Source organism: Chanos chanos, chromosome 5 (assembly GCF_902362185.1).
Source record: "Chanos chanos chromosome 5, fChaCha1.1, whole genome shotgun sequence".
Classification (NCBI taxonomy): Eukaryota; Metazoa; Chordata; class Actinopteri; order Gonorynchiformes; family Chanidae; genus Chanos; species Chanos chanos.
The window spans coordinates 12813610-12828780 of record NC_044499.1 but is presented as its reverse complement, the minus strand read 5'-3'; positions in this window follow the sequence as shown (position 1 = coordinate 12828780).

The following is a 15171-nucleotide window of genomic DNA, read 5'->3' as shown; positions in this document are numbered from 1 at the left end:
CACTTCTAAAACATAACAAAACAAACCAAAATATCAAAACAAATTGTGAAAACACGAAGCAAGTTAGGTTATGTGAGCCTTCTTATTATGGATATGAAAGACATGTCAAAGTCGAAACAATTCAAAAAGCAACGTACCTGATATTTAACAATTTGGTCTCCTGTTTGCATGCCTTTGACGCAGTGGTTACCAGGGTCGTACGAATTAAACCACCGAAACAATATTATAAGAGTTCGCTATAGCAGAACTGTATATATCTTCATCAGCTATATCAACGTTGGATTACCCTCAATACCTTCGATAGAGAGACCAGAAAGCTCCTTGGTATATTTCGTCTCTCTGTGAGTTGAAGTGGCTCTTTCGCCAGTCCCTCGCGTGTCTAGTGAGCAGCAGGGCGCTCTGATAATGATTTGTTCCGCTTTCGTCACTTTAACCCCCATCCTTTGGCAACGTATCGAATGCGCTAAGAAATGCGTATCTTAACGCTTGCTTAAATAAAGAATACTTATACCCAAGTATTTCAGTGAGCAGCCACTCTAATTAATATGTTATTTCTTGTAGTAATGTTTACCAGGAGCACATCACTTGAGAATAGCATTTGAAGCATTTTGAAATTCACGACAAAACGCTTGTGGTAATTGCAACATCTTCAAGGATACTCTAAAGTAATTGTAACTTTGTCGACCTGACACATTTTTTCAACCTGACACATTCAAACTTTCCGCGCGTGCTGTATAACTCATAGCACTTCGTCGAGTCTAGAGAAGAGCAATGCAATCAGCCTGTTAAAATGTCTCGATTGATATGTATTGCTACATTTGATATTTGTGTCATTCACCTTTTTATTTTTTTTACTGATATGACCCTCGTCACTGGAATAAAAAAAAACCCCCACATGATATTCATCTGTTAAACGAAATGATAAGTACACGGATACTGAAACAATGTCTATCAACGCAAAACTGTGCACCCATGTAGTTCAAATGTAGTTTGCATATACCCTAGGCTAACTTAAAGTAATGCCCTAATTCTCGTTTTCCTTTCAGTGTTAGTATAACTAACATCACATAAAATCCGGGATCACTGTTAATTTCTTCTTCTACTTATGCCCCCCTCCCAAACTTTTGAGGAGTGTTATTCCTCCGACCACCCATGCAGACCCCTCGGGTTTTCACCAAGAGGCCATTCTCTGTCTCCCGTGAGCCGATGCAGGTGCTGCAGCATTGTCATGTGTGTCATCGCCTCTGTACCAACCTGTGGTTTAGAGGCAAACTTCGACCAAGCTGAAAATCGAACAATGCAAAGATCCGGCTTCGGTTTTTGCAAAAATAGTACTACACTTTATTTCATACTGCAGTTGTCTCAAGCAGTCTGTTGACTTCTGATCTTTAATGGAACAGTTAAAAATCATTTTAAAAATACGACCAAAATTATGCTATTACTATTACGTATATTACAACAACTACCACTATCACCAGACCTACCACCGCCAAAATTAATATGTAGTTAATATAAAATTTAAGAATACAAACGATCCTACCGTTGTTATACTACTGTTGTTGTACTGTTGTTGTTATACTAATCCACATCATGTGGCATTCTTTTAAAAATGGCATTACTTTTTTGTGTCAGAATACAACAAAATGGGACAATGAAGCCAGCGTAAAGCTTAGTATCTAATGGAAATTTCAACACAATGGTGGAATATTAAAAAAAAAAAAAAGCGTGATCAATTTAAGCTATTTTGCATTCTGTAGAGCAGCACTTTTAATTGCTAATGAATTGAGCAAAGAAAATATAAAGATCGGGAATATTGCATAATTACCAAACTGGTGACTCCCATCAATACTTTTTTTTGTAAAGAATGAGGATATCGTTTGGAGGATTTAAAACTCTCTTTCCAAACTTCCTGCCTACCTCTTTGAAACAAGGATGTTTATGGTTCAGAGTGCAAGAATGCTGAGGGATAAATGTACCGGGTCAGGAAGACTGCAGAGATCTGCTTCATTTTACGTTTGACTGAAAGTAGTGTCTTCTATTTAGCCTAGCCACTGCTCCCAGTGTATCCCTCCTATCAGTAAAAAAAAAGATGACAATTCTGACAATTCAGCGGAGAAATGACTAGACTGACAAGAAAGGGGAGTCATAATTTCTATGAATAATGATCATGATAATACATGTTTGGCATTCATTTATGTTTTATGTCTCTATGTTTCCATGAATTCTGGGTAATGATATGAAAAAATGTATCACAGTTGTCATTCAACACCCACTTTTACCTTTACAGTGAGGTTTTCTCCATTAAATGAATAAACACTCATTGATGGCTATATAACAGTATGTACTGTGTTGTGTATAAGTTTCAGGCCTTTTGATTCAACAATTATTTTAGTAATAGCTGACCTGTCCCTTGTCTGATCCTGGGGTGGGGGGCTTCCTTACTTTGTAAAGTGCAGCAATGACCTCTGCCTTAAATTACAAAGGCCTTAGTGCTACCGTGCTCTTCCTGAGGGTGGACAATGTTTTTGTTTTCAGAGTAGAGGCCATGTTTACCTTTCTTATCACCCAGAGGAAACTTATGGGAAGCTTTAGGCCATTTTTTCTAACAACTCGCCTGTCAAATTATTATAATGCATTACACCCAGACCAGGCATCTGACTACGCAGTCAGTGTGACCCTCGAGATGAAGTCGCGTGATGAACTTTCTCATTGTGTCTTACTGATCATCCTGAATTAATAGCGCTGTTTTCTATTGCTTTATACCAGAAGATTTGTTTTTAACGCGTTGACCTGTGATTAACTAATTGACGTAGGACTGCTCAGTCATACATGTGGACAGCGCATGTCTTCATATTTGTTAATACATATATGTATTTAAAGCAGAGTCACCCACGGTTTAGGAACACAGACACAGACTTGTGTCATCCGTTTGGGTGGTTGAAAATTCGATGCCCTTTAGAAAATATTGTGGTTGTGTGACTTCGAGCACTCCTCTGAATCCTCTCTCTTATGTTAGCTTGAATGCTCGATCCTTATCTGTGGTAAGCAGCCGCACAGAATTAAGCTGCACAAATTTGTCTTTGATGGCCAGCGTTTTAGCCGCAGAGGAAATGTTCTCACAGGGGTTATTTCTGGATGGCCTGCACTCTTTTGTTTCTGAGAAGGAGCAGGTGAATTTGGCGAGCTCTCCCCGCGGGCTTTGATGAGGATGAGTCTTAAGTAAACAAACCAGACTTTCAGACAGTCTCTCATACTTCACATTACTCTGGCAACAAATTTGAACAATACTGGGGTTGTTCAGGATTAGGCATTTATAGTTAGACACACAACAAATTGCATACAACTATTGTCCCAGACAATCATCTGACTTACAGTGTATATTTATTTATACGCAGAGTTTTCTACAATCCCTTCACATGTCTATTCAGGCAGTTATTGAGGAAAGTGCTTGGAAATGCAATTTTTGGTCATAATAATAGTAAAAATGAAAATGATGATGACTGATTTATCATTATTATTATTATTATTATTATTATTATTATTATTATTATTGTTATCATTATTACTATCTAAAAGTGTAGTTTATTTTATTTTTGTTTGCTATCATTTTAAGTATTGCTGTTTCATATTGAAAACACACTGGCGCATTGAAACATTGTGCATGCTTTTTATATTTGCACAAATTTATACAAATCTGTGCAAATATAATTGTAATCATAAACCATTTGACGGACAATATATGTGAAAACCCACAATTTCAGTGAAAGACAGAGCCGTTTCAATGTCCCAAAACGTCCTAACAATGTTCTACGTACAATGTAAAGTGCCCTGATATGGAATACATCCTTACAAAGGTTCATCTGAATCTAATAATGAGCATCACATTGACTCTGGGTTGTTTTTTTTTTTGTTGTTTTTTTCGTCACATGAATTCTATTTAGAATGAGGAAACGCGGGTCTGTGTGTTTCCAGTGCAGGTATGCCTCTGTGGAGGGCAGTGCAGGTGCTGGGTCATGACTGCCTGCTTTAGCTTACGCATCAGTGTCCTGTTTATGTTGTACCTCAGTGCAGCCTTCCTGAGGCCAACACATCTACGCTGAACATTACTCATTTTACTCTCTCTCCCTTTCCTCTCAATACATACGCATACACAGCCACAGCCATGCTTGCACACATGCATCCATGCACGCACGCATGCGGAAACACACAAAACTGAAACAAAGGGAAAAAAAACTCCCCCCAAAAAAACAAGAGAAGTGTCCCACACACATTTTCTGTTGTTAATTTCTAACTATCCTCCAGGACACTAAGGTACTGCAGAACCACAGCACGGCAACATAGGATATCTTCACAGGCTCCCTGAGGCAAAGAGGAGGGAAAATATCTGACATATGGGTGAATGTTGAAACCACGAGATTTTGGAATCTGGAAGTACTGTTCATTGAGCATAGTGAATTACTGTGAGAGGCTGTGTTTGGGAGGGTACCACCAGGAGGGCAGGTGTCATTTCTGTGACCATACCGGGGGATTGGAGGGGACAGGGTGGTCAGTGGCGCGTAGGTCATTCCTGCTGGGACGGCAGAGGGTCAGGTCACAGCAGAACCTTTCTCTGGGGGTCAGGCTTGGGACCCCAACTGGGCCCATAACGGTTGGAGTTCTAAGCAGAGGAAGGAGCTGGAGGGGGGGGGTGGGGGTGACCCTGGAGAGAAGCACCCCAGCAGTTCAAGCCTTGGCCAATGTGTTCTCAATCATAGGAAACACAAACAAGAGCAAGATTTAAGGAAGGCCACGTCACCTTCCATGGGACCCCCAATCTAATGCTTACACCACCCACGACCCACCCGCTACATGCTCCCCTCCTGGAGAGAGTGAGAGGAAGAGAAAGAAAAGAAGGAAAAGAGAGGTAAGGAAAGCAAACACCTTTGTTGTTAACAAGAAACAGAGGCATCAGGTTCCTGTCCTCTGTTCATTCGTGTCTTCTTTCTCTCTCTCTCTCTCTCTCTCTCCCTTTCCTTCTCTCTGTCTATTGTAGAGAAGGTACAACAGCGCCTTGCTCTCCCTTAAGCAAAACAAACAAATAAAGAGATTACGGAGGTGCCTTCATTAATGAGAGACAGATGGACGCAGGGAGGGAGTGAAAGTGATTGTGTTATTTCCACAGGTGAACGGACATTTAACCTCTTTTCATAAAGAAAACTCTTAAAGTCCAATACACTCAGACATTTTGACACCCTCAAAGGCTTATACACTCACAGTGAAATGAGTGTGAGCTTGTATGTGGAGTCCTGAGTGCAAAGGAGAAGTGTCCAGTTTTTAGTAAGAGATAGAGGCAGGACAGCTGTGCATCTGAACTTCCATAAGCACAAATCACTGTGGGAGGAGAGCAGTGTTTCTCCTTCCCTGACAAACACTGTTCATTAACCACTGCATTGTGGTCTGGTTATTACTCTAATAGTTTAGAAAATACTGCTTATTTTTGTTATAAAAGTGAGAGAGAGAGAGAGAGAGAGAGAGAGAGAGAGACTAAGAAAGGAAGAAAAAGAAAAAGAGAGAGTGAGAGACAGAGACAGAAAGAAAAAAGGGAAAAGGGAAGGTTTACATCAACCACATACCACATGATTTAAAATGATCAGTCATTTTCAACCTTGCAAAAACAGTCTTTCTTTTTCTTTACTGAACCACGACACAAACCAGACAAAATGACAGACACAGACTGCTCACCAGTACCATGAGTAAAGTTTTTTGTTTTGTCTCACCTTCTGATTAAGGTAAAGGACTCTATTCCTGAAGAGTCATCCTGTTTTCCGTCTGACTAAAATCTATTGTGTGTGAGGCAATTATCCATTCAGTGCAAAATGTCTGTATGAATCAGTCAAATCACGCTTTGTAACATAAGCAGGAAACATCAGACATACGGACATAAAAAACCCCTTCAAAATAATTTATTAAGAAGACAAAGGTAAATAAAGTACAAATGGAATAAGTGTAGAATTACCAACAAGTTCCAAAATATTACCCCTATGATTGGTTGCCGACAATTCAACTGTTAGATTAACCCTTTGATAACCCTAATCCTATCCCTTGTTTTTGTAAAAGTCCCACATGTTTAAAACTGTCCACTGGCAAAGACCTCATTTTTGCAAAAGGACAGGGAGCTCAAACAGCGGAGAATGCTTTGTAATCTTTTACATTGTGAATGTGGCTGAAGAGAATGAAATGATGAAACACTCTCCTCTCCACTCAATGCCATTTTCTGTGCTCTCTCCATGATATGGACACTTGTAGACATAACATCTTCCGCTTGTTTGGCATTCCTTTTGAGTCTTTATCGGCTTTCTCAAACACTCTCCGTCGCACACTGCTATTTATAAGACTGTAAACTTCTTTTCTGAAGAACAATAAAACGCAGCAAAAAGGATACAAAAACACAAACGCTTTCCATTTATGTAATTCTCAGTTTAAATAGTTCTCAGGTTTTTTCTTTACCTTACTCAAAGGAATGCGCATAACAGCGAAAGCGAAACAAGCGAAACGTTATGTAATTTAAACGTGTCAGTTTGCGGCAAATTACAAGCAAAACTTGCTGCAACTCGGTCCTCGCAGTTCTTCATTTCTGACACAAAAAATGTAATAGCTCACTGTGGTCAACGAACATTCAACGAGTTTATATCCCTCGAATTTCGAAATTCTGATGAAAAAGGGAGGGGAAGACAAATCCCAACACATTTTTACACTTTTTATGCGCACGAAACATCTCGGTAACCCTGTTTAACCATTCGACAGTCAAAACAGATGCACTATAGAGTTACAGTATTTTGCAACACTCTTGTTTTAAATGTGGGTGACATACAGCTGCTTAGCCTACCCAGCACTGAGTGTGACTGCCTATCTATCTGTTAGTAATATTCTACTGCTGTGGAGGACATCTCTATCAGGCACCAAGACCTGAGGCTGTTCACCGTGTTCTGTTGTATCTGGGAACACAGTGTGAGGCACATGTGGCAATTATTTTTATTATTATTATTATTTTTTTTTTTCCAGGATTCATAGTCTCCTGCCTTCCTCTCCGGGAAGCAACACTCCCACTGTTCTCTTATCGTGTGTTGACATGCAGATGCCAATTGACTTGATTGTGTCAGCTCTTTTGATACGCTAGTGTGGCATATCAAAATCTGAGGACCGTCTGTCTGAGTGCCAATAAAGAAAAAAAAAAAAGTTTAAATTTATATTTACTTTTATTTTCCCACAGTATCTGAACATTTACTGTACATCTCGAGAAAAGGGTAAAATTCTCTCTGAAGCCCAGTAACACAATACATTGATGACACCCCCCCCCCCCCCCCCTTCTTCAGCTGGTCTCTCTACAGTTAAGTAGGTTGCTGACTTTTTGTTTGACGACAGTTTGCTGAAAACCCAAAACCTACTTAAATCTTTTCAGTTAGACTGAGGCAATTATGGTAACTCAGTCTTGCATCAGAGGTTCTGTCCCACTGCTTTTTATCATTCACTCATCACATCATTATCAAAAGTGCCAACTTAATCAGAGATGCGGTCATGGATCCTAAAGCTTAAACGGTTGACAATCCAAAAATCCCTCTGAATCATTTCTTCAAGTTAGGGTCCATATATTTTTTTTTCCACGTAGCTTAAGCTCTTCTCTTTAAAGTTAGCCCAAGACGGGTCTGAGTGAAGGAATGTTAAGCTTGAACAGGAAGCTACTCAAGTGGTGGCCCATATCAAAGGGCCCAGGTGACGGACAGGTAGGAGAGTGCTGTATAAGGACATGACCTTCTCTCAGCCACAATAGAGGCATTGCACCTGTGAAGGCTCAGTTATGTGTGAAGTCCCTCACTGCCTCCCTCTCCTCGCTTTGCTGCCAGCGCGGAGGATTCCTCCATGCTTAGACTTGACCCTGCCCCCCCGACCTCGCGGCACGCAGGTGTTCCACGGCATTGTTTAAAAACAGGTAAGCAGAACCGTCTCTCTGACACCTCGGGCGTTCCCCGGGATGATGGCGAGAAGCAAACCGTTTCAGGTGTCTTCGAGAAAAACACACAAGAGACAGACGAAGAGAATCCAACTCTGTTAAAAGAATGTGGAGTTACAAATGCTCAGCGTTTGAAATTGCGCGTGAAAAAAAAATCGAATAACGTTTAACACCCCTAAATTATCAAGACGTTTAAACGGTGATTAGTCGTTATTGATGGCAAAGAATTTTTTTACATATTTGTTTTAAAAATATTTTCTATCTCATGTAATTGGTTTGTTCTGACACTCCACATCTGCAAAGATGTGTTACTGGATTCTGAGTTGACTCATATGACTCATATGACGGATACGCTCGCTAAAAATCCCTGAATATGTCTTCAATTCAACCCTCTGTTAGTAAACATATTTCACAACTAATTCATGAAGCAATGCCTGTCTTAATTTAGATTTGATGGAGAAATCAAGGAGTTTTTCTTTTCTCTGACTCTGAAACACGGAGATTGCATGATTGCAAGTATGTGTGTACACCGAAAGAAAATATCCAGGTTAATTAAAAAACCTTACATCAAAATATACTACCTCAAAATCATTGATAAGGGCCAGGTTAGAACTTGGTACGATGTTAAATATTATTATCTAACGCCAGTGAATCATGGTCGACTTTGTTCATTAGGTAACAAACACGCCAGGCTTGTAAAACACATTGTTTATGATTCGCGTCCAGTCTGTCTGCCTAAGCCTCCAGGTATCATTCTCTCTGTGTAGGTCTATCTCCCTCCTCACTCTGCCTGCACTGGGTGATGGAGGTCCAGATACCATTATCATACCCAGAGGATGTTTGTGTGGAGAGATAGCTGTCCTCTGATAGTTACTAAGGGTAAGTATGGCTGTGCCACTATTGTGCTGTGCCCACTGGGAAGTGATGCATAGGTGCCAGTAAGATGGTAGGAATGTATCTGCTACAGAAGTTTACCTTTTCAGAGCGTACCGCGTTGTCGGATGATAATGTTGAAGTAACTGCATGTTGTTATATTCTCTTGTAAACAGAGCAGAGAGATTGTTTTATATTGTGTAATCTTTGTATTTTACGTCAGTTGTTTGTTACTAGTTGAAAAACTTGGTCAACGTTGTACAAATACGACCAGCAGAGGACATGGCATCGCCCTGGAACCAGTAAAAGACACATAGAACGGCGAGTGCACAGATTTTGAAAGTAACGGACGGATTGTTCATTTTGTTATTTAGTTGTCCTGGTTCAAAGTCTAAATCAATTCAGTTAAATGGAAAAAAAAATGTGAGAACACACAGAAAGACAGAAGAGAGAAAAAAAAATGATGAAGGAACAGCAAAATAAGATGAAAAGAATGATTGATATCCCTCTAAGAAGGAGATAAAAACAGAGCAGAATTCTCTTCTCACTGCAGGGGGTCATGGGGCCACTAAAACCTTCTTTAGCAGACCTGTCTGTACCTGCCTGCCACCTCCCAACACCACCCCCCTCCCCTCCCACCTCCTCCGTCGCTCCTGTAGCTCCTCTGTGTGCTGCCTGCTGACTCTGAAAAGAAGCACCATCAGAAGCGATGGTGTCATCACTGTCTGGTGATGAAGTGATTATAACTAAGTCAAACCCACTGAAAAGTTCATCTGTTGGTGGGTTGTTGGCTTTTAGTATTGTTTTTTTTGTTGTTGTTGTTGTTTTATGAATGCACATTAAAAGTGCTCATGCTCCAAAATTGACAGAGAACAAAGGAGTTTCTCTGTAATAGTTCATTTATGTTACATTTTTACCAACTGCAAGATTCTTCTAGAGTCCCAGAAATGCCCTCCTAATCGTACTATCTGTTAAAACTCCTGTTCTGTCTCACTGATTGTGATTAAATAGAGCTGGAAAGTGAATCATTAAGAAAAGATGAGTAATAGCTTTTGCAGATCTAGATATTTTTGTCCCCTCTGTTGAGAATAGAAGGCCCTCTCTCCCTCTGTGCAGTGTAGGGGGAAGAGAGAGGACAGAGGTGGATGTGTGATGCAGGTGATAAGGGTTTAGGCCGGGCGTAGTCTGCTGGGTTCAGTGCCAGGACGGAGTCCGCACATGCTGGTATTCGTGACAGCCACCCAGATGCCAGGCCTGACTGGGCTAAGCAAGGAGGGTTTTGGGCTTTCCCAGGTAGCAGTAGAGATCAGAGAGAGATAAGGACATGTGGAGAAATGAATGAAAAACTGATGAGGGAAAGCGGTTGATTGGTATATGTAGCATGGCGCTATAATGGTGATATGAAAGTTCTCATCGCTCCTCTGCATTATGTGTAGCAGTAGATAGCGTGGGCCAGCGCAGCTTACTCAAGTAAACTGCGCACATGAACGGTGAATTAGCGAGACTGAGAATTAAAAAAAAAAAAGAAAAGAAAAGAAAAAAAAACCAAGTAATTTGCCAGTAATTTGAGTACTGTTTTGTTTGGATGCCCCTAAGAGCTCAGACTATAATTCGTTGTAACCACAGAATGATTTTATGATGCAATGTTGTTGAACAGTGTTCGCTGCATGAATAATCTACATGCGCTTTGTTTTCATAACAGGATTTAGACAGATTTAATTACAAATAGTGGCTCATTGCAACAGCTCTCTGCTCTGATATCACTCCACTTCTACCAACAGCTGTGGGTAACTGGCCCACCCAGGTGTGAGCATTAGGGGGCAAGGCGAATGAAAAAGACCCCCTTTCGCCCCCCCCCCCCCCCCGTCTTTAACCCTTATGTCCATCCCTTCTCTGTTGCAGTGAACTCCCAGGAGCAGGTGTTAAAAGCTGAAGGAAAGACTGTGTGTCTATGAGGCCAGCAGAGCAGCAGGTGTGAGCTGATGATTCTGTCTTTGCTGTCAGCTTCACTAGGCCAAGCTGCCTACTGAATGTGGTGGGCTGGAGTGGGACAGAGTGGAGGCCGCATAGAAAAGCACTGTTGCCATAGGCTCTGTGAAGAAATGGCTGTGGGTTGTCAGGGGGTAATGTAATAGTAACAGTTTGGTTTTAGGTTCAAACTGTACGAATTCATACTATATGCACACGTGAGATGAATACAATTTAGGACGGTGAAACATTGTATTCAATCTAAACGATCATGGTGAAAACTGCAATTAAATAATTTTCTTAATCTATTTGCTATTCTAATTGGCATCACTACTTGAAAACAAGGAAATGAAGTGGCATTGATAAGTTATAACATATTTATAACACAAATAGCCATGTACATAAAACCGGTAATCTCAGACGTTTGAAATAACCACTTCATGGACTGAATATTCAGAGAGTAAAATACTTTGAGCATTGTGACTATTCTCGCTGTTATTGGCTTTCTGCCAAATGAGTCTTCTGTTGGCAAAAATTCCAGGCTTGATGACAGCCATTGTATTTTAAACATGGAAGTGCTTATGAAAAAAAAAAACTTGCATCCTGCCTTGTGCCTCTGTACAATGAAGTGTTACTAATTCCTTCAGATGTTCTCAAAATGTGTCCCCTTTTCAGTTAATCTGCACTCACTCACGTGTTTTTAGAACTTACATGTACAACAAATTTTTACATTTACAGTAGCGACTCACCAACAAATTCAAAAAAAAAAAAAAAAAAAAAGAAGTATAAACTCAAGAATGGCGATCTAAACCGTTTCTTCGCTGTGTCAGAAGAATGTTTTTACAAGCTCTCTTTGAGACATGCAAAATGAGAGGCGTCCTCCATGAATAACCAACCGTTACCTCTAACCCTCTCACCTCAGTGAGTATGACTGGGGAGAACCCAGTTCAGACCTGCCAGGCTCAATCAATCCTTGGCTTACATTTGGACTGAAAGAGCCCGTGGCAACTGGCCTAAGAGTCAGGGCTCAACCTTCCATATTCAAAGCCATGCTTCTTGTCATTACTGAATACAACATGACAGAAACAGCATGATTACCTCACACAATGGTGACTGGATCAAAGCAGATCATCTTATGATGATTTCCACCAGAAGAGAGCAAATTTCAAAATTTTGAGAACAAACACCATTAGCTCGTCAATAGCAGTTTTTATATTACCTGGTAATTCCAACGAAAACTAGCGGATTAGTCTCTAATATGCTTATAAGAACCTCTAGGGACAGAAGAAAAAAATTTCTCAGTGATAAATAAATCTCAGCATCGCTTTAGGTTTTATCATTGTTTTCAGCCCTCAAGTGAGCATGGTTAAGTACAGCCTGTTCCTTGTTTAGTCTTGAATGAAATTTGCATTAATCCTGATTCACATGAAGACAATGATTGGATCAAGGTCAACTCAAAAGAGATGGTTGGCAAAAAAAGTGTGGAACAGATTCAAAACTGTGGAAATATATATATATATATATATATATATATATATATATATAAACAATTAATATTCATAAATCACCATGATTTGTCTGTGTATACATGAGAGAGAGAGAGAGCGCAACAGAGAGAGAGAGAGAAAACAAGAAATTAGGTGAAACCTGGAGAAATATGACCTGAGTTTGCTCCGGACGGCCTTTCATTTTGGGCAAACCTCTAAAATTCGTCAAATTGGATCAAGATGTCATCAATAATGGACTCAAGCTGGGGCACGGAGGAGACCAAATGATCCATAGATTGTTTTGTTCCGAAAAGCACATTCCAAACTACGGTCACCATCATATTTATGACATCAAAAGATTTCATCACAGATGTGAACACATCCATGTCTGCAGCGCTGTTTCATCTTACACCAAGGCCTTATCTGATTATGAGAAGCTTTAAATTCTATTAATGAGTCACCCTCTTCCCAGTGTACACTCTCTCACGGCGCAAAACGATTTGCCCAATTGTTCTTGACACACAGAGCAAACACCCATAACATGTCAAACTAATATGCAATAACTTTGAGGAGGGGAAAAAGAGAAAAGAAAAGAAATCTGTCTGACTGTTTGCACATAATCAGACACCACATTAACACACTGATTATATACAGATTTCACTTCTAATGTGTTCTTTGTCTATCACATCTACCTTTAAGGATTATTGAAAGTTCTCCTTTGTGTTACCATCAATTACTAATAATTGAATTTCTGGTAATGCCTATACAACTCTCGTCTGCCTTATACTACCCGCTTGCCCCACCCCCCCACCCCCACCCCCATCCCCACTCATGCCTTCTATGCGATGAGGTCAGCTTTTGTGTAATTCTTGGGATGAAAGACTATACTTGTGTTTTGATCTAATAAGAGTGTAGAGGAAAATCAGCATTAGGTAAGCTCTGTGAACTTATGAATACTGGATACTGCCCTTAGTTTTTATGGCTAAAAATTGCTTACATTTATTGTTTACATTTACTGTTTCACTTTCTGTCTACATGATGCATTAGCTTTTTGAAATTTATGGCATTCTAATGAACTTCTCATGGACGATCCATTGATTTGGTTAACCTAAAAATATTTATGGTTTAAAGCACTTTTGTGAAAAAGCTTGACGACGTCAGACGAAAACTTTTCTACAGGACATGAATCGTAGCGCGTTCTTTTTTTCGGTCCCGGCCGACCCCTCCCAGTAAGACATAGACAAACAAACACTTTCTGAAGTGACCAAAGGAAAACTCTCAATGACAACCACAAAATGTACACACACACACACACACACACACACACATACAGGCTCATGAATGCACTTACAGCCATCAGTCATCAGACCCATCCAACATGAGGCAAGGAGGCCCAACGCTTTTCTAACACGGTCCCATTGATTTCAGCATTGCTGGAATAACAGACAGGCATCCTTCCATTGTGAACATGGGGGCCAGCACCTTCTGGGTGGAACGAAAGACTAGAGCCAGTCAGAAAGCGGAGAGCTTGAACTTCCTGTCTCTTGAGCTCATGTTAACTGTACTGTAGTGGGCTGAGTGTGCGTCGGCCAGCGTTGCTCTAATAGTAACAGGAAATGACTGTCGGACGTGAGCCACATGTCGACGGCCTAATGGATGGATACTTATTATTTGCCAGGCGGACACCCTAGTGGTACAAAGCCCGGACCTCATGCACTGTGTCACTGTGTAGTGTTTGTGTTTAAGTAAATACACTTGGCCTAACCCATGTTTTATCCCATTCACTTTAAGTACTTCCACTACAAACCATAGTGAGGACTGGTGTCAAATCAATGCGTGCACTATATGCAATGCATGCAAAATTTTTTGTTTTGTTTTGCTTTGTTTTTCTTGTGAAAAGTAAAAAAGGAAAAAGAGGATATCCCTAATAATTATTTGACTTTATCAATTATCAAATAATTATTTCTATGTAGCATTTCCAACACTTACTGGGAATATTTTTCACTAAAACGAAAAACCGCACAATGTAAACTGAAGGACTCTATGTTCTTCAGCACATCTCACAAGAGACACACCTCTAATATACAGTCTTGCTCCCTAAAATGTTACCCCTCTTTACTGAAGAAAGAAAATTAATGCTCCTGTGTTATGGCTATTTTCCTTATGCATATCAGTGCTTTAGTTTTGTGCCACGTGACCTTTAAAAAAGCATGTGGCTGTTTGGAAAACTGATTCCTAACAGATATCTTGTTGTGCTCTGTTCTGCTGTCCGATGCTCTCTCAGTGAGACGACATCACTACCTCACACAGAGTCACAGACTGAGTCTTGTCAAACACAGGACTGTTGACTGGACAATTACCCAGCGTGAGACTCAGACGGATAAAGGGTGATTCCTGCTGAAGGATACATTTAAGCATCTCTCACTCCTCTACCCAATTAGACAGAAAAGTTAAAAGCAGTCTTGCCTGTCTGGTACACTGAAATCTGATACTGTAGAGAAAGTGTGTGTCTAAAACTAAGTCGGACACTGCACAGCCTCCCCGAAGCAGCTGGCACTAATCGCGTCTTATTTAAATCTGAAATCTTGAATATTTCTTGTTTGGAGGAGTTATTCTAAAGAGGAACCGCTCTGAGAAAATATGCAATCACTGAGATGCTTAATAAGATCAAATACATTCAGAAATTAAGATACAAATTTAAAGCTTCATCTGTTCTGTGCTGTAAACAACCGGATGGTAAATTAGCAACCAGAGACAGATTCCCTGTGCTGGTTGCACATCTCACAGGGAGGAGACACATAAATATAGCATGCTAAATCCTGCTGCTCGAAAGTGCACGTACACATCAGTGCATAA